The sequence below is a fragment of the Lissotriton vulgaris genome, chromosome 5 (genome assembly GCF_964263255.1).
Source record: "Lissotriton vulgaris chromosome 5, aLisVul1.2, whole genome shotgun sequence".
Taxonomy (NCBI): Eukaryota; Metazoa; Chordata; class Amphibia; order Caudata; family Salamandridae; genus Lissotriton; species Lissotriton vulgaris.
Genome location: NC_141693.1, coordinates 53132576 through 53153036, shown reverse-complemented (window position 1 = coordinate 53153036; position 20461 = coordinate 53132576). Strand labels below are relative to the sequence as shown.

General features: G+C 49.0%; 1 protein-coding gene across 1 annotated transcript in view; it reads right to left on the bottom strand.

Moving 5' to 3' along the window:
* Positions 1-20461, bottom strand: part of LOC147710128 (E3 ubiquitin-protein ligase TRIM39-like) — a 130141-nt gene that overhangs the window by 25696 nt on the left and 83984 nt on the right. The window lies entirely within an intron of this gene.

Here is a 20461-nt window from a genome sequence, read left to right as displayed (position 1 = left end):
GGTCTAAGGGGGAAAGAGGCGGAAGTTGTTTGAGTATAGTTTGAATTTTAGAGTCAAAGAAGTTGGCTAACTCATTACAGTGTTCGGTTGTAGGGTCTCGCGCAGCTGGGGGAGTGGGGGGTTTTAGAAGCTTTTTCAAAGTGAGAAACGTCTCCCTCGACGAATTTGCTGCTTTGCTAATTTTCTCGCTGTAAAAGGAGATTTGTGCGTTTTTCAGAGCTTTTTTATAATTGAGAATCTTCAGTCTGTAGTTGTTTTTGCTGATGGGATTAAAGTCTTTTCTCCAGACTCTTTCTGCTCTCTTCCAGGTTTTCTTTAGAAGGCGTATTTCTTGGGTAAACCATGGAGAGGTTGTCCTTGGTTTACGATGAGTTTTTTTTGGGAGAGCTAAGTCTAGAGAATTGGTAATCCAGGATGAGAATTCCCTATCCGCGAGGTCGATGGTTGAGCTAAGGGTGGGGACTGTATCCTCGAGGGCTTGTTTCCATGTAACATAGTCTAATTTCGCCCAGGGTCTGGATGGTCTGCCGGGGGCTTGGGTTTGCGGCGGTTTGGGGTAGGTGTGCCAACTGAAAGGAATAAGAAGGTGGTCGGACCATGGCACAGGAGTGGGGGGCCTGGTCACAAGGTCCTGGAAATTACAGAATATGGGGTCGAGCAAATGCCCCCGATTATGAGTAGGGAGGGAATTCTGTAAGTGCAATTGGTGAGTAGCCAAGTCTTGGATCAGTTCTGAGGCCGTGTTGTCTTTGCTGTCTTCAAAATGGACATTAAAGTCCCCTAGAATGAGGAAGTTGGTCCGAGCACTAGATCTGGCCAAGGAGCATTCTAGGAGGGAATTAAGGAATTTCCCCATGGAACCAGGGGGACGGTAGATAAGGAGTCCGGAAAGAGAGGAGCAAGGGGAGATCTGCAAGGTAAAGTGGACGTTTTCACAGTCTACCAGAGGACTGTCAAGGAAACGGCATGGTATTGAATCCTTGGAGATGACAGCAATGCCACCACCTCTACCTTTGGGACGGTCAAGATGTTGGATACTGAATCCTGAGGGAAGAGCTTGGACTATGTCGGCGTCTGAGTTGGGTGTCAGCCACGTTTCTGTAAGGAACAGTATATCAAGACTAAGGTCTTCAATAAGCATATTTATTTCAAGGGCGTGTTTGGGTAGTGACCTGCAATTGATCATTGCCATGTTTATAGTCGTCTGGGTGGGGATGTTGATGATAGAGGGGGTGTATTTAAAGGAGCAATGTGGACAGTGAGTAAGGCGGGAGTCTCCCTTTAGTACTTGGGAGCATGGAGATGGAACGGGCCTGTTGAGATAGCGAAGAGCATCCCCTGAATAGGTAGACCTTACCTCAGGCCTCTTGCCTGGCTCCTGGCGTGTACTGGCGCGGACGGGCGCAGACGGGCTTGCCTTAGGCGCGCCTTCGGTGCGCAAACGGCGCTCCCGCTGCGCTCGTCCGCTGCGCTTGCGTGGAAGGCACATTTGTAGGCGGGCGGGGTGGGCGTGGCCTCGCGACTGGCGATGGCGCCGTCCAAAACAACTTCACGAAGCAGCGCTAAATCCGCTGCTTGTGAGAAAGCGGTAGTCAGAGTTTCAGCAAGAGCTCAGGGTAGGTGAATAAGTTTTAAAAACAATGATTAAACCAAAGTAAACAATTTTAAAATATCGTATTTCAATTCCTCCGGCTTCCGCCTCAGAGGTAGTGTTTTCTGATGGGCGCACTAGTGTTCAGTGCTTTTATAGGCGGGCGGGGTGGGCGTGGCCTGTCCGGTGGGCGTGGCCTCGCGACTGGCGATGGCGCCGTCCAAACAACTTCACGAAGCAGCGCTAAATCCGCTGCTTGTGAGAAAGCGGTAACTTTAACGGTTTAACTTAATGAAAGGCGAGACCTATTGCATTTTTTTTTTTTTTTTTGAAAACCTTTATTGTGCATCAAATCAGAACAAATACGGGCCTACAACCGTCCGGCCGGCCACGGAAACAGTAAAGCACCAATGCAACGTTACACGACACAGTAATATCTCTCATTGAAGCAAGCAGTAAAGAAGGTTACACTGTAGTTATCGTATTACCATGTCTCAGAATCAGTGAAGGTTAATTTTAAAAGTTTCCATCGCTACCATTAAGAGCAGGTCATAATTCTCCGTACTAATACAATTAAGAGAAAAGAAACGAGGTCCGTGTAGGTGGGACGCACTATAGACACCATTACCAATCAGCACAGTTCGCAGCTTGCAGGTCCCAACCAGAGGATGGCCACAAAATATGCACACCTCTAAAGAGGACGCAACATCCCAACTAATACCACGCTACCACCCATCCCCCAATATACCTAACACGGGCCAAGAGGAAGAGAAAAAGCATATAATAGCAAAAAAAGGCACCATAGAAAGAAACATGAACTAAAAATTACCCCCCCACCCTACACACATGCAGAGGCTACGGCCTACCCCCCCCCCCCTAGCAGAGTGCTTGTCTCCCCATAACCCGAAATATAGCAAGAAAAGAGAAAATTGAGAAGGAGAAAAAGACAGGGAAAAGGGAAGAAAGAAGAAAGAGTACAGTTCACCTAGAGAAGAGTTCCGTTAGGAAAGAGAAAGAAAGGAACAGAAATCACAAAAGACCGGGGGAGGGCCATAAGAACATATCCAAAACTATCAAAGTACATTATTCCGGCCACCCTTACCCCGACTCCACCACCAATACAGTACCAACATATGAAATCCACCGGCAGTCCATCAGTGTCCCAGCAGCACAAGGAAGACAGTTCCGAGGGGAAAGGGGATACCCTCAACCTTGCCCTGTACGATAGGATGCAGCGACGCAGTCCAACTGGGTCGGAAACAACCCGGGTGAAAGAAGGGGATGAAGGGGCCCTGTCAGGATAGAAGAATGGTCCCAACCGAACATCCAGCCCGTTGCCGAGAAAACGGTAATGCCACACGAAGCATTGCAAGGTGCGGGATCACCTCGTACAGCCAGTCCCAACATTCGCCACCATTCCAGGGAAGGGAATTGCATTTCGCTAGCCGCCATCGAGGGATCTTCAGAAAATGGCGCCCGATACCGTCTTGCCATCCGGAAAACTGCTTCAGACATTCCGGGTCTACCCAGGGGTGTTTCCTCCAGCACGCTTGCAGGATCAGAGTTCCGCGCCGTCTCCATGTCAGCAGAGACCGGGGCAGAGGGGCCACAAGGATGCTTCACCGGGTGTGGCGTAGCGGCCAGATGCAGCGAATCGTCACGAACAGGCAGGGGGGCCGCTGACAATATCGCGTCCATCCGACCGCCCAGTTCCCCAGCGACGGTGCGTAGGTCAGCCCTCAAGGCGGACAGGGCGCTCAGGATATCACACAGCCGCAATGGCGCAGAGGGGAGAAAGGGCGCAGCAATGTCCTCCAGTCGGTGCAAGTGCGTGCATTGCCGCGCCGCCGGTCGATAGCTCACATTGCCAGCATTTCCAAGTAGCTCCAGCTGGTACATGATGAAATGAGCCCAGACGGGGGGGGGTGCAGGGCAATAGTTAGTATCACCCCGCAGCAATACTGTAACAAACCCAGTCCCGGGTGTTTACCTTCAGGGAAGGAAGGCAGGCGGCAAGATGGCGCTCGTCCCAGCCCTGTAGCGAAACAAAGTAGCAGCGGAATCAATGCAGGTCCCAGGGAGTGCTACAATGTTGCTTCAGAAGCTTCTGCGCTCAGGTCGGGAAAAAGCGGCAAGCAGGGCTCCAGAATCCCGAAGCTGCTGCGAGACACGGCAGCCAGCCCCATCCAGCAGCCCCCGGCGATCGTCGTTGCACTCGGGCCAGGCGCACATCAAGAACAAAGACCCCGAGCCTGCCTCGCCGAGTCCGGAGGAGGTGAGGGCGTTGCAGCACTTGTACTGCCGGGAGCCGACTTCAGGACACAGCGGCAGGATCAGGCTGCCCTCCCGGTTCCGCCAGCGCCGAGCATTCCAAAAAGTACGTGCAGGATAACGCGGAAACCGGGAGAGCAGTTCCGAGGTAAGCGGAGCCGAGGAGTCAGGCGGCCATCATGGTCGCTGGCCAGGCTCCTCACCTATTGCATTTTTAATGCTTGTTCTTTAACGTTTGCCAGCTTCACGTTTTGCAAAGCTAGGAAACTTGCGAGGTCTTGAAATTTGCAATTTCGCTCACTGTTACACCCAACTACCGCCAAGAAAGTATTAAACTGGGCTGTGACCTGATTAAATAAACAAAAAAACAATTAGCCCACACACTGACACTTTCCAACTGGCTCATCTGAGGACAAACATTTGCCATCTCTCATTTGTAGTACAGCACATATGAATCTCTGAATTACAGACGCCACTGCTGATCTTGGAAGACAGGATCCAGGCCAATTATTCAGAAAAGTCACACAACTTCTCTAAATGAGGAACATTACCTGTTGAATAGTAGTCCTAAAATGCGCTCTGGGCATTACCAGCGTGGGCCAACTTTGGACACCCCTTTGCTGTTCTAGTTCAATTGAATAATACTCTCTTTTCACCAGAAGTTGTACATGCTGGGCCCAATATTCAGTCGTTGTAGGCCTGAGTACTGCCTGCCCCATAACCAAAAAAGGCCATTTTAAATTGCTATTTGCCTCTTTGTACAGTAAATAATGGGCCACGTTTGATGTTCTGATAAAGGGAATGGGCGAGACAGATTTAGGCTAAGATCCTTTTTTTATTCTTTTATTAAAGACATAGTTCTGAGGAAAGAATGGCACAGTTCAAATGAAGCGGTACAAAAGGGGGTGGTGATGGATTAAACCCAGATCTGTTAACTGGGTGTGAGTGTTTGATTGGTTCAGATGCTCTGTCCATCACCACCCCCTTTTGTACCGCTTTGTTCGCCATCAAGTTGGCATGGTATGCTCAGACGTGAGTCCCTTGCTCACTTTGCCACTGGATTCAAGCAAGCCTGGCTGAAGACGGCTGGAATGCCAGAAACCGGTCCTAGGAAGCTTGATTTCGGTCCAGGGAAGGCATGGCTTGGCCGTTCGGGCTGGACTGTTCCCATGAGGCACAGGGTCAGACTGATTTGCATATGGCCATGTATGAAATGGGGTGGCAGAGTGGGCTAAAGAACGGTGATGGATCAAACCCAGATCTTTTGACTGGCTGTGAGTGTTTGATTGATTCAGATGCTCCGTCCATCACCAGCCCCTTTTGTACTGCTTTTGGCTGCCATAAGTGTGGCAGGGTATGCTCAGACTTGAGTCCCTTGCTCACTTTGCCACTGGATTCAAGCAAGCCTGGCTGAAGACGGCTGTAATGCCAGAAACGGGTCCTAGGAAGCTTGAATCTGGTCCAGGGAAGGCTTGGCTTTGCAGTTCGGGCTGGACTGTTCCCATGAGGCACAGGGTCAGACTGATTTGCATATAGCCATGTCTGAACTGGGGTGGCAGAGTGGGCTAAAGAACGGTGATGGATTAAACCCAGATCTGTTGACTGGGCGAGAGTGTTTGATTGGTTCAGATGCACCGTCCATCACCACCCCCTTTTGTACCGCTACAGTTCAAATGAGCCACAATTGAGAGACTCAAATATACAACATATCTAAAAGCAAAAGTAGATAATAGCTAGACCGATTCATTCTTAAACCATTCTCCAAGAAATGTCACAATAGGCCTAAAGTCCAGAAAGGAGGGAATGTTACAAGACAGTCAAAGTCAAAACATAAGAAACATGCATTGGCAAAGCCAATAGGTCTTGGCTATACGAGATCTTTTTGGTTTGTCTATGTTTTTTAGCCATGTTGCGTAGCAGTGCAACCACTGTATGATGTGGCTGAAAGTAAAGAAAATAGCTATGATGATCAACGCAGGCCGTGTCATAGCCCGGTTTTTATTTATTTATTTTTATAACTTTCACCCATATTGTACAACAGTTGCAGTGCAAAACGTCTAAAAGATATTTTAAACAAGCATTGGCAAAGCAAAATGGTTTTGCCTCTGCCCAATCTATTGGTTTTGGCAATGGATTGTATGTTATTCAACAGCAGCATGGCGGAAAGTAAAAAAAAAAGCTCTGTAATGCGGTTAAAGCTATCCGCGCCCTAGTACAACTTGTTTTCAAAAATGACAAAGGCAATAGAGAAGAGCCTTACAAATGAAAGAAAAATATGCAGCAGTTTTAGGATACCTGCATGCAGCTCACAAAAGGAAAGTAGGAGCAGATAAATGCATTAGCAAGAAAAATGCTTCAGGTGAAAGCAGGTCCATGGACAGCTGGAAGAGGGTGGTAGTGGAAAGAGGAAAGCAATTGAGTGGAGAGTGGCCAAGTAGCATGGGAGGGACGGGGGCAAGCAAAAAAGGAATGTGGGCACTCTCACTGTACGGCGACATTTATCTAGGAAGGTAGCGCTAAGAATATTCATCTCGCCAGAGTTTTAAATAATTTATGAATCTACATTTGTAATGGTCGTTAAATATGCTTTAAAGAATCATTGTTAACTCTGTGAATTAGCCAGCAGCACAGCTCATGCTTACCCTTTGAAAATGCTGCATGAACGCTTGCTGTTGAACACAGATTTGCATTAAGTGAGCCTGAGCTGGAATGTGTGACTTTTGACCCTGTGTGATTTTTGTTGTTGTGTTTATTGTTGTTACCTTAACACCCAGAGAACCTTGTCTTCTCCTACTATGGCTTGTCTATCACACCAACCCCTACCAGAAAGAAAAATCACCAGAGCCTTGTACCACTGGCGATTAAAAAGCTCCTCTGATGTTGAGAGTAGTGTCTGTTTCCTCGGTTTATGCCGTTAGTCCATGTTGTGAGCTCTGGTTGTACCAAGTACAGAACGAGGTCTCTCCTGCCTCCGTGCAGCATGCCAGTCCCGCTTGGAGAGCAGGGAAGCAGCCAGCTATTTGTTCTCTAACATTGCTTTATGGATGGGGACTGTGAGCCGGCACACTTGTGCCAGAGGTACAACAGCTGAGAGTGTGTATTGCAGTGGGTGGGCCACGCATGAAGACGGTGGCTTCAGCTGCAAACCACAGTTGTGCAAAGTGTTACGGCATTAAGTAAGTAAAAGGCTGGCTTACCTTGAGGGTGACGTGTTCATCCTGAGCTCACAGCTCTGAAGTTTGCTCCGTTACAGGCCCCCTGGGCTCAGTGAAAAAAATAAAAACAGAGCGCGGTGTCCCTGAAGTGGACGCCGCGGAAATAATAATAAATAAAGTGAGTGCGGTGTCCCTAGTGGGAGCTGCGCTTGTTAAAGTAATAAAAAATGTCACGAAAAAACGTCACGGGAATAAAGATGGCGTTGGGCTGTCCACATGGGCCGGCCAAAAAGTGGACACGGAGGTAAGCCTAAAGCCCGCTTTCCAATCATGCGCCATCGTTTAACATAAATGATGACGCGAGCCAATGGAAAGAGGGGCAGGGCTTCAAGTAGAATTCTAGAATTGTATTGATTCTAAAAGGCACACACATGGCAAGAGCAACGCATGCGCGCTGCTACCGCCAGGCGAGACCTAAAAAATAGTGCAAAGGACCATTAGGAGCCTGTCTCTAATAGAAGTTAAAGCAGCCTTTGCAAAAAGGAGCCACGCATGGATGACTATCAATGGCTACGGAACACTGAGCCCGCAAATATACTTCAGACTGGGATATTTGAGGTGTACAAAAGGAAAATTCCTTAAACATCGGCTGTGAAAAGTTCCTGCTATCCCGCATCTCCCACCATAGGTAAGGGGGTAAACCTCAATGAGCTGCCGCCTGTGCAGAAAAGGAACAGAGGACAAGGCACACTTGATCTGCACCTGCACTCACTTGAAGGGAGAAAGGGCTTGGTTGCTCAAACCATAGTTCAAGTTCAAGTTCAGGAATTTGTATAGCGCACTACTCACCCAGAGGGTCTCAAGGCGCTTGTGGGATGGGGTGCATTATTTATCGAATAGCCAGGTTTTAAGTTCCTTTCTGAAGGCAATGTGGTTCTGTGTGAGGCGGAGATGAGTGGAGAGAGAATTCCAGGTCTTGGCCGCCAGGTGGGAGAAAGATCTTCCTCCCATGGTGGATCTGTGGATGCGCGGAACTGCGGCGATGGCTTGATTGGAGGATCTTAGTTGGCGGGTGGGTGTGTAGAAGGACAGTCGTGTGTTGAGGCAATCGGGTCCTAGTTAGTATAGGGCCTTGTGTGCGTGAGTGAGGAGACGGAACGTTATTCTCTTCTTGATGGGAAGCCAGTGGAGGTCTTTCAGGTGGCCGGTGATGTGAGCTTGGCGAGGGATGTCCAATATGAGTCTGGCTGATGCATTTTGGATGCGTTGGAGTTTTTTCTGTAATTTGGCTGTGGTTCCGGCGTAGAGGGTGTTACCATAGTCCAGTCGGCTAGTGGCCAGTGCGTGGGTGACAGTCTTTCTTGTTTCTGTGGGGATCCAACAGAAGATTTTTTTGAGCATACGGAGTACGTTGAAGCAAGAGGATGAGACGGCATTGACTTGTCTGGTCATCGAGAGGGAGGAGTTTAGGGTGAAGCCTAGGTTACGTGCGTGGTCTGTGGGTATGGGTGCTGTGCCCAGGGCCGATGGCCACCATGAGTCGTCCCAGGCAGAGGGGGATGACCCTAGGATGAGGACTTCCGTTTTGTCTGAGTTAAGTTTTAGGCGGCTATTTTTCATCCATTCGGCAACTTCTTTCATGCCTTCATGAAGATTGGTTTTGGCGGTGTTTGGGTCTTTGGTGAGGGAGAGGATCAGCTGGGTGTCGTCAGCGTAGGAGATGATGTTGAGGTTGTGTTGTCGCGCGATGGATGCAAGGGGGTTCATGTAAACGTTGAAGAGGGTGGGACTGAGTGATGATCCTTGTGGTACTCCGCAGATGACTTCGGTGGCCTCTGATTTGAATGGGGGAGTCGGACTCTCTGAGTTCTCCCGGCGAGGAATGAGATGATCCAGTCCAAGGCTTTTCCTTGTATTCCGACGTTGCAGAGGCGTTGTATGAGGGTGCTACGACAGACTGTGTCGAAGGCGGCGGAGAGGTGGAGTAGGATGAGGGCAACTGTTTCTCCGTTGTCCTGTAGCGATCGGATGTCGTCTGTCGCTGCAATGAGGGCGGTTTCGGTGCTGTGTTTAGCTCGAAAGCCGGACTGTGAGGAGTCGAGGGAGATGTTGGATTCAAGGAAGGCGGCGAGCTGGCTATTGACGGCTTTCTCAATGACTTTGGCAGGGAATGGGAGGAGTGAGATGGGGCGGTAGTTCTTAAGTTCAGAGGGGTCTGCTGTGGGTTTCTTCAGGAGAGCGCTGAGTTCGGCGTGTTTCCAGCTTTCTGGGAAGGTAGCGGAGTTGAAGGAGCAGTTGATGACATCACGGAGATGGGGTGCGATGATGGAGTCTGCTTTGTTGAAGATGTGGTGGGGACAGGGGTCGGTTGGCGAACCTGAATGGATGGAGTTCATTAGGTGGATGGTGTCTTCAGTGGTGATTGGGTTCGAGGCGCTAAGGTTGCTAGAGAGTGGTTTAGGTTCGGAGGTGGGTGGAGTGGACTGTTCTTTGGAAATGTTCTTAAAGCTGTTATGTATGTCGGCGATTTTGTTGTAGAAGAAAGAGAATAATGAATCGCAGAGGTCTTGGGAGGGAGTAATGTCGTTTGAGGCTGCGGTGGGGTTGGTAAACTCTTTGACGATGTTGAAAAGTTCCTTGCTGTTATGGGCGTTGTTGTCGAGTCGATCCTTAAATGCTGATTTCTTGGTGGATCGGATCAATTGGTGGTGTTTGCGGGTGGCTGTTTTGAAGGTGGTCAGGTTGTCAGTGGTTGGGTTTTTTCTCCATGTTTTCTCGAGAGTACGGCATAGTTTCTTGGATTTCTTAAGGTCATCGTTGAACCAGGGGGCCTTTTTGCTACCCTGTTTGGTTTGGTGGTTTTTCAAGGGTGCTAATTCGTCAATGCTGTGAGTGATCCATTGTTTGAGTTTGGTGGCAGCTTCGTTTGGGTCCGATGAGAGGGTGGGGGGGTTTTGGTTGAGCGATGTGAGGAGTTGGTCGGTGGTGATTTTGTTCCAGTTTCTTCGAGGAATAGGTTGTGGGGGGTTGTGGATCGTGGTAGTTTTGAAGCTGAAGTGAACACAGCTGTGGTCCGTCCAATGGAGAGCTGTGGTGTGATCGAAGGAGATGTGTTTGCAGGAGGTGAAGATAGAGTCAAGCGTATGTCCGGCTACATGGGTGGGGGTGTCAACCAGTTGTTTGAGTCCGAGATTGGCCAGGTTGTCCAGAAGGGTGGTGGTGTTGCAGTAGTTTTTCTTTTCCAGGTGGAAGTTGAGGTCACCCAGTAGAATGTAGTTCTCGGAGGGGAGGGCATGTGGACTGATGAAATCAGTGATGTCTTCGCTGAATTGTTTACGGGTTCCTGGTGGTCTGAAGATGAGGGTGCCTCTGAGTGTGGTCCTGGGGTCGGTGTGGATCTGGAAGTGGAGGTGTTCGGCGGTTGCAAGGTTATCGTCGGTGCTGGTCGTGATTCTGATGGTGTTATTATGGACGATGGCGATGCCTCCTCCTGTTTGGTTGGTGCGGTCTTTTCGGATGATCTTGTAAGCGTCCGGGATGGCTATGGCGATGTCGGGTGCTGATGATGCGTTCATCCAGGTTTCTGTAAGGAAGGCGATGCCCGGTGACCCAGTGTCGAGTAGGTCCCAGAGTTCAGTGGCGTGTCTGTGAACCGAGCGGGTGTTCAGCAGGATGCACTTCAGGTGGTTAGAGTCGGAGCTGTGTTTGGAGGTTGTGGATTTGGAGTGGGTCTTGATGCAGGCGAACCTGCAGGAGTGGCAGGCGAAGGGTCCATGGGTGTGTCCTGGGGCAGCTTCGCAGCATTGTGGTTAAGGGCTAAGAGGGTGGCGGCGTCATACGTTCTGCGGGAGGAGTGCGGTTTGCGGGGACCAGGGGGTCTGGCGCTGGGCACGGTCCTGGCGCGGACGGGCGTAGACGGGCTTACCTTTGGCGCACCTTCGGAGCGCATGGGGCGCGATCCCTGCGCGTGAACGCTGCGCGCGAATGCATCTGTCATATATGGATAGTGGAAGGGGAGGGACGGTCACAGCGCTTCGATCGGCGGGGAGAGCCTTGGCACTCAGTGGGAGGGAGGAACAGCTGGGAGGCGGGTGTGTGGTGGAGAGGGCGGGTTCCGGGGACAACACAACATCATCCACAGGATCCGCATGCGGAGACCAGCAGTGACAGGGCGCTTTAAACCAGTCGATCCCCAGCTGAACTGTAAGCTGGGAAATTTCTAACCCTGACTAAAAACAAAATTGCAAAAAGTTTTCACGGATGGGGCTCTTTCGGCTGGCCTAGAATGAAGGACCACACAACCTAAAAAGAGCTAAAATAAGACGGCTGCGGCCCCACAAATTTTAAATCTTTTTTAGTATGCACCCATTAATCTCTTTTACAAAATTGTAGCATTTTGAATGATTTTCTTGAACTGAGTTTTATTTAAAATATATTTTGTAAATGGTTTTAACCACATACAATAAAGATTACTTTACTAACTTACTTTACTAGTTGCAGAATGCCTCATGGATCTTCCCTGAGCCCCACCTTCTTCATGGCACCTTCAATCTACATGGCCCCACTTTCAGCCATCGTCAGAAGCCACGGACTCAACATCGTCTCCAATGCCGACGGCGCCCAGCTAATTCTTTCCCTCACAGACGAACCCACAGTTTCATATGGATGATGCTTTGGACCCTGACGTGATTAAACTATCTGATATCACGGCTCCTCTGGGCTTAGTCCCCTTCCTCTTTGGACCAACGCATGACAAAGGCCATACTTTAGACCAGATCTTTTCTTCCTCTCCTTTAGAGGTGACGGCACTTCTGCCGGTTCTATGGACTGACCATCGTCTGGTTTACTTTTATATACCAGCCAGGAAGAAACCCCCGAGTAGTGCCCCCAGGCAGCTAGGATCCGCGTCTAGGGCATTTCACCGGGTGACTCCTGAAATGTTGTCACAGGCACTCTGTGAACATCCCTGCCCTCTTACAGGGGTTTTGGAGAGGGACCTGGAGTCCTTACAGGCCTGGTTTGTGGACCGGTTGAATGACCTGGCCCCTTTGAGGACCCCCCATTGACTGCCCAAACGGGTTTCTGCTCCTTGGTTCACTGGTGCGCTGCTTGCTTCTCGCAGGCAGTGCAAGGTGGCAGAAAGGGCCTGGCGAGCGCAGTATAGTCCAGCCGCTAGACTCGAATTCAGAACCGTGGTTAAAGCATACCACCGAGATATTTTCCTTGAGAAAAAGAGCTACTTTGCTAGGAGGATTGAGGATGCTTCTAACTCTTGCAAAGAGATATTCTCGATCGTTAGGGAATTTACTGCCCCACGGTCGAATGCGACTGCTCCCAGAGAGTCGTGGGCATCGGATCTTGCATGCTTCTTTACGAGAAAGATCAAGCTGATACAAAACTCCTTTCCGCCGTGGTTCGGCTGGTGCCTCCCCTTGTTCTAATGCTGGTCTAATTCCATCGGTTCCTTTAGGGCCAGTCTTATCTGACTTCCCGCCTATTTCAATGGCTTCGTCCCTGACTCTTTTGGCCAACCTTAAATCTGGATCGCCGCTCGATCCATGCCCGGCCAAATTTTTGGCGAAGATGGCGGCAGTCGTAAATCCGCTGGTCAATCCCCTTTTGAATCTCTCTCTGAGCCAGGGTGTGGTCCCTTTAGCCTGGAAGCAAGCGATGGTTATCCCCCTTATTAAGAAGCCCGGCTTGGCCCCCAAGGTTTTGGCCAATTACAGGCCTATCTCTCTTCTCCCCGCTTTGGCCAAGACCGTGGAGAAGCACGTGCATAACGTGCTTTCCAAATTCCTGGAATCACACGACCTGCTCCATTCCACCCAATCGGGCTTTCGTCCCAATCTTAGCACGGAGACGGCGCTGCTGGAGGTGTCGGAGGCCATCAATGAGACGCTAGACTTGGGTGGTAGAGCCATGCTGATCATGCTTCACTTGTCGGCGGCCTTCGACACCGTCCCCCTCGAGGATCTGCTCGTCAGACTTCATGAGATCGGTCTGAGGGGGATGGTGCTCAGCTGGTTTACATCTTTTTTGACTGACCGCCGACAGACTGTCTGGGCCTCCTCTAGCTCTGCCGAGATGCCGCCATTGGGAGTCGGAGTTCCACAGGGCTCTGTACTGAGCCCGACTCTCTTTAATATCTTTATGACCCCTCTGGCGGCTCTGGCCGAGTCCTTCGGGGCCCAGATCGTATCCTACGCAGATGATACCCAGCTGCTCTTTACCTGCCGGAAAGGAGAGGATTTTGATGGAGAGAGTGTCCGTGAGTGCCTTGGGGCTGTGTTCAAATGGCTCCAACTGAACAGCCTCAAGTGCAACTCCGATAAATCGGAGGTGCTCTTCTTCGGTTGTCAATCCGACCCGGACTGGCAGGTATGGTGGCCTGCCGACATGTCTCCTCCTGGGCGGTCGTCTCAGTCAGCTAAGAATCTGGGGGTTAAAATTGACAACGGTCTGACTCTAAGATCTCAGATCCTTACCCTCACTGGCACCTGCTTTGGGCTTCTTCGCATGCTTCGGAAGTTTTTTCCGTTGCTCTCCGAGGACCACAGGAGGATTACGGTACAGGCCCTGATCGGGTCAAGACTGGACTATTCCAACGTCCTATATCTTGGCCTGCCCGAATATCTCCTGCAACGGATGCAGGTGGTCCAGAACGCTGCAGCACGTGCCATTTTTGGCCTGCATAGGAGAGTCAAAGCCTCTGGCCTTTTGCAGTCGCTCCATTGGCTGCCTATCCGACATCGGATAGTTTTTAAAGCTCTAACCCTTGCTCACAAGGCCTTCTACGCCACGGGGGCAAAATACCTTCAGAAGAGGCTAGTTTCCTATCGTCCTACCTGATCTTTGAGGTCAGAGTCGAAGTTCCTTGCCATTGTTCCACGTGTGAGGAGGGCCCGTATTGGAGGTCGCTCATTTATGCTCCGGGCCCCTCAGCTTTGGAACATTCAGCCCCTGACGTTACGCAGCACCTCAAATCTGCTGGCTTTTAGGAAGGGCCTGAAAACCTGGCTTTTTGCCTCCTAGTCTGGCCCGCAATCTCGGACAGTATTTCTCAGGTGTCAGTCCAAACTTGTTGACTAGGATGGCCTTCAGTGTAGTGTGTCTGGTAGCCCACCTCTAGTGTTCCTCCTCACTGTGGGCATGTGCCTCCACAAACTACCCCCACCACAACTCCTTTGGCACCTTGTGCACTCTTAGAGCCACTTCATAGGCTGCAAACCATTTGATTTGTCTATGTCATCCTCCAGCGTATAAATGGGCACCAAGTCTTTGGCTATGTGGATTCTGGACACTGCAGGTACGCTGCCACCATTACTGCTGGACTCCACCTGTGGTGCTGTTGCGTCCAGCTCTCAGATGTTAGATTTGAAATGTTATTTCCGTAATGCATAGAATTGAAATGCCCCTTTTGCTATGAACAAACTCTGCTCCGTGTTAAATTAGCATTCATGGCGCCATTTTTATATACGCCATCTTGTTCTGTAACCGAGATCGCGCTTCTGTCTCATGATGCCTGCCTCAGCGGAAAAGCTGCCACTGTGCCTTAAGCTTGTACCTCTCAAGGTTGAAGCTTCGCTGCAGTAATAAATGTACTATCTATTGTTGCATAACCTTGTCTGTTAGATAGACTCATTTCCCACATCTTAGAATGGTAGGCACCGGCAGAGTGGCCTTTGGGTTGAGATAGCATGTACCCAGTCCTGTACCATGGTTCATCCTTTGATGTCTTCTTTGTTCACCATGGCCTGAGCTGGAAAATTCCAGTTTGGGTGGTACTTTGGGGGTGTTGGAAATGTATAATTTGTGTTACCGTGTAGAAGGGGGTCAGTCCCTCGAAAGTCCTCTCAGGATACTGGTCAGACAGGGCTCTTCTGCAGCGTATGATTAATAAATGCTTTGGTTTGTATTCTGTCTGACCAACTCTTCCTTATTGGAAAGGCAAAGAGGTGGTCACGATGCAACCCGGGTGACCCTATTCGGGTCATTTCCTTCACGGGGGCTCCGCTCCTGGGACATCTTCCTTTCCACAAGAGCCAACCTCATTTCCTCTCTAGCTTGTTCCTTATCCAATTTCAGTTTGGCAAGCTTTTGTTCCTGCTCTAACTTGGTAAGCTCCAGCTTGAGCTTTCTCTCCTCCCCCCTATCTGCCAGCTTCTCTGGGGATAGGTTCTTTGATTAGACGCTACTCCCTGCTCTAGTTACCACCTCTGCTTCCAGCACGTCGTTGGCCCCAACCACCGACAGTCCCAGATCCAGCTCAGCATCTACGATCAGCTCCTAGGTGTCCTCAATCGCTTGCTCCTTCTCTTCTGGGGTCCCGGCCCTTGAATTACGGCCCCTGCCCAGGCCCTCAGCATCTTCTGCAGCTCCACCCTCCTGGTGAAGCCTTTAGTAGACAGGTCGACCCCGTACAGTAATCCTTGAGCTGGCCACGGTGTGCGTCTCCAGCTTGGCCAGCTCACAACCCATCAATGCAGGTACAGATGCTGCTTCTCCACAGACAAATGGTTTAGCAAAAAATCAAAAAGCCAGTAAAGGAGGTATGAAAAAGAGTTTGGATTGGTCTTCAGTGTAAAGTAGTAGTTAACACCAAAATACTACATGGTTTTGCACAAACACAAGTCCTAACCTCTCAACCGATCACCAATGTCAGAAATTGGGTTTCTTGTTGTCAGAGTATGCACCGTGTCCGAGCAGGAACCACAATCCTAGTCAGGGATAGTCAGATACACACTGAAAGATAACTTGAGCCCACTCTCTGGTAGCTGGGCACAGATCACTCAGGCGTATCTAAAGAGGCCATGTGTAACGTATTTGTGCAACACAACACACAGTAACACAATAAAAATACTACAAAATGGATCCACGCAGGTACAGAAAAATAGAATATGATTTTATATTTTAAACAAAACCAAAATGACAAAAATCCAATAAGAAGTTCAGATATGAATTTTAGAAGATTAAATGTGGTTCTAGCTCTAGCACTTAGAAGCAAACAACGCTTTAAGGGGTTACGTGGTTTTGCGGGACTGGGACAAAGTCAAGAGTTCCGGCTGCCCACAAAGGAGCGCAGGCCAGCTACAGGACCCACACAGGGCCCGCTGTGCAGAAGCACTTTAGTCCTTGTTGCAAGCACGAGATGCAGGGTACGTCAATCCCACTCCCGCAGTTGAAGAGCTGGCTTGTTTTGTTCCAAGCGTTGATGGTAATTGGCCTTTCCGAAAACAAGCTTCGGTTCCACAGTTAGTCCATTCAGTAGCCGATGGGCTGGGTTTCTCTGTGAATGTCGAAGGGATGTTTCGATTGTCTTTCAATGAAGGCAGCGATGCAGTGGTCTAAGTGATGCTTCTGGAACCCATGCGCCAAATTTCTCCATGCTTGTGAGAGCGATATGTCAATCGTCCTATAGTGGTTGTGGCGATGTGACGGTTCCAGCGACGCTGCTCGTCGCAGCAGAGTATGCGTCGATTTTGCTGGAGCAAGTACCTAGAGTCACTTCCAATGAACCAGGCACAGAAGCAGGGTTAACGACTTTGATGTCCCTGATTCTTTGAAGAACAGGAGGCTAGTCAGCTATCCCTTGGAGACACTCTGGGACAGTTAGAGAGAGCAGGCAGGCAGGAAAGAGTACAGCAAGGTAGCAATTTTCCAGAGATGCAGTCTAGCAAGCAAAAATCCTCAGGACAACAGTCCTTCTATTTGTCCAGTGGTTTCAGTTCCAGGAGTGTACTACCTGGAGAGGTCAGAGACCCAATGCTTATACCCAGTTCTGTCTTTGAAGAGGAGGCGACTTCAAAGAAGGGTCTTTGAAGGCAATAGAAGGTCTTTCTTCTCAGCCCTGGCTTCAGATTATCTGTAGTGGGTAATCAGCCCTTTGTTTGGCTACAGGACACTGCCCATTCTAGTGAAATTGTCAGCTCCTGCCCATGATGAGCCATGAGGATGAAGATGGGCTCTGAGACACACCTATCCTACCTTTGTGTATGGCTGTTTATAGTGAAGTTGTCACCCACCCACATGTATTAGAGACAGGGAGAAGGCATACAGAGCAGTAATGGCGGAGAAATGTCCACTTTCTAAAGGTGGTATTTCTAAAACAGGAATGTTAAATCTGACTTTACCAGTAAAGAGAATTTAGAATTACCTCTCCAAAAATATCAAACATGATATGACCACTCCTTCTCAATCAGGAATTACAGTTTAAAAGTGTAATAAGGAAATCCCAATTTTAACCTATGAGAGGAGTAGGCCTCACAGTAGTGGAAAATGAATTTGGGTGTTTCCAGCCACCAGGACATGCTCTACCTTTTACTTACACAGCACCCTGCCCTATGGGCTACCTACGGCCCATCTATAAGGTATGGCAGGAGAAGAACAGAGAGGTGTTGGGACTTTGTAAGGTCCAGGGGGTATCAGAAGTGAGGCATGTAGCCATTGTTTATGAAAACCCACAGTAATTTACACACGATAGTGTACATTCATCTTTGCTGGCAAATACACTTTACTTAGAGAAGGTGACAGAGGTGCTAAGAAAGTGGTGGATGGGCAGGTCAGACAACCAATAGGTTGGGGGGGGGAGGGGGCAGAAGTAACACTCAGAGTTCCTTCTGGTGGCGGACTGAAGGGTGCTAAGGATGAGCCTGCACTGCCTTTTAGCTATTGTGAGTAGTTGGCCTGGCATATGCTGTCCACTAGTTATAGTGGGCACCTTGCACCAGTCCAAAAAACCCCTTAGAGGTGATAGGTTAAAGACAACTTTATTTGAAAGCTATCCTAGTGGTACCTGTGGAGAGCATGGCTACGTATGACTTTATGGTTTGGACTCTGACTAGTTTTGTCAGTTGGCACCTTGTTGGTGTGTTCATCAAGCCCTCACCCATGGCATGCTTCATCATCGGGCCCACCCAGTAACACCTAATGTGTCTCGGGTGTGATACAACGCCTGATTACAGCGGAGCTGGTATATTACTGAGAGTGCAGTGTTGGGGTTTGGTGACGTGACAATTAAGACGGCTTGGCGGGGGTCCCAGTACCCGAGGGTAAATAAAAGTTTAATGACTGGGCCACCGTCAGCGGTTAAAAATAAGGCAAGTGAATGTTAGGTGGCGAGTTACGACCTCCTTTATCCATTATCGGTCGACATGTTTCAGCCAGTGCCTTAGGATTAATCTGGCTTTCCTCAGGACCTTTTAAAATAGTGCTGGTGCAAGTTAAAAAGGGTGATTTGTGTAATGCAGACTATGTGTTACACTCGCTAAGGAGTTTTTCTAGGTGTGAGAGGGGTATTCCCTTCTCATGCATACCTACACAGACAACAAGTAAGACATAGACAAAACATATAAGTAAAAAGAGTCACTTGGCAAGTTGCTTAAAGTCATAGACACGAAAAAGTGGCCGAAACTAAAATGCAGGTGGGTAGACTAAAGTCGGCCAAAGTGTAACGGTGCTGGTGGTACCATTAGGGTGATCAGTCTGATGACGGCTGTCTGATGACGGCTGATAGCCAGAAACCGGTCCTTGGATGCTTGATTCTGGTCCAGGAAAGACATGGCTTGGCAGTTCGGGCTGAACTGTTCCCATGAGGCACAGGGTCAAGACTGATTTGCATATGGCCATGTCTGAACTGGGGTGGCTTGGTGAGCTAAATAACGATGGATTAAACCCAGATCTGTGACTGGGGGTGAATGTTTTGCCAATGTGCAACATTCCGTCCATCATCTTGTGTGTTTTGCTGTTCACCCTATGTGGGAAGGGTATGCCCAGACGTGGGTCCCGTGCTCACTAAGCCACTGGAGTCAAGCTATCCTGGCTGAAGACGGCTGATAGCCAGAAACCGGTCCTAAGATGTTTGACTCTGGTCCAGGGAAGACATGGCTTGGCAGTTCGGGCTGAACTGTTCCCATGAGGCACAGGGTCAAGACTGATTCGCATATGGCCATGTCTGAACTGGGGTGGCTTGGTGAGCAAAATAACGATGGATTAAACCCAGATCTGTGACTGGGGGTGAATGTTTTGCCATTGTGCAACATTCCGTCCATCATCTTGTGTGTTTTGCTCTTTAAAACTGGTACCTGGTATACCGGTGCGTACCCTCTAGAAGGGTGGGATCATACCCCCGCCACCAGGACTGGCGGGCGGGGGGTATCTTTCGAAAGTGTTTGACACCAAACACGACATGTTTCTGTGCAGCCATTCCAAAATTAGCATTCTGCAAGGTTATAATGCACTTAAGAGTATATGGTCTGGCTGCATCACAGAACAGCCCCAGAGAATAGATTCCGAAGGCTGCAGATGGGTCCTGCTCATGCATGGGCACGCTCTCACACAAAACCCAGCACCCTGCATTCAGGGTTGATAAGGCCTGCCATAGGGGTGACTGATAGGTTTATATGTGTCGTGATAGAAGGTGGATATAGGTAACCTAAATCTAAGTAAGGGGTGTATGCACTACCTTCCAGGCTGCTGTAGCAGTCCCATGGTGTTATTTTGGAAGGCTTCCCAGGGGTTGCATAATACATGCTGCGCCTATGGTAAGCCTCTGGGGTACCCATGCCCTTGGTACCTAAGGTACCATATACTAGGGACTCATACGAGTACCACAGTAACCAAACTGGATTGTATCTATAGTACATGGAATCAATTTAGAGAGGAAGCAGCTAGGCTGGAGTCCTGGATAGCAGGGCCACAGCCAGACTAAAGTGGAAAAACAGTGAATCCTCAGCAAAAAGTGGGGGTAATCATAAGAAGCAGATCCTACTGTCCTACAGCTATGTTTGCAATATAGAAATACCATGTACATACATACATACATACATACATATTCGTAGGTGTGACAATAAAATTAAGGTGTGCCCAGCTTGCTCCTGAATAAAGTGGTTTTCTGAAAACAATCAGGTGTCCGTGATGATTCCTTCCGAGACAACAATTTCTGAGTTAATTTTCTCTTCCATATGGAACATCTCCGAATAATGCAGTAAATGTGTAGTCTGAAATTACCGGTCTCCACAGCATCGATATTTCCAAGAGCAAAATTACTGCAGTAGAATTTCTTAAGATCCAAGGAGGGAAGCAAGAGTCAAACAGGAACCAGGTCAGGAGATCTACCAACTGTGGAGATGTTTAAGGTTGAAAAAAACACTATATTTCAAAGGCATGCAAACCCAAAATGTCTTTTAAAACTTCTGGAAAAGTTAGAAGGTAGAGATACAAACCAAGCAATTGGACTCTGATTTAAGAACTAGTGCATACTGTCATTACAAAAATACCTTTTAAGTTATTTTACTTCTGCTGCCTCGAGTTGAACTTATTAATATTTTTTTGGGCTGTGTGTATAGTTAGATGTTTTGCTGTTTTGGCATGTGTGCTCACTTTATCAAGCATATAGCTATAACAAACTATATCATTTTCATAAACCGTATCAAAAATGCATAAT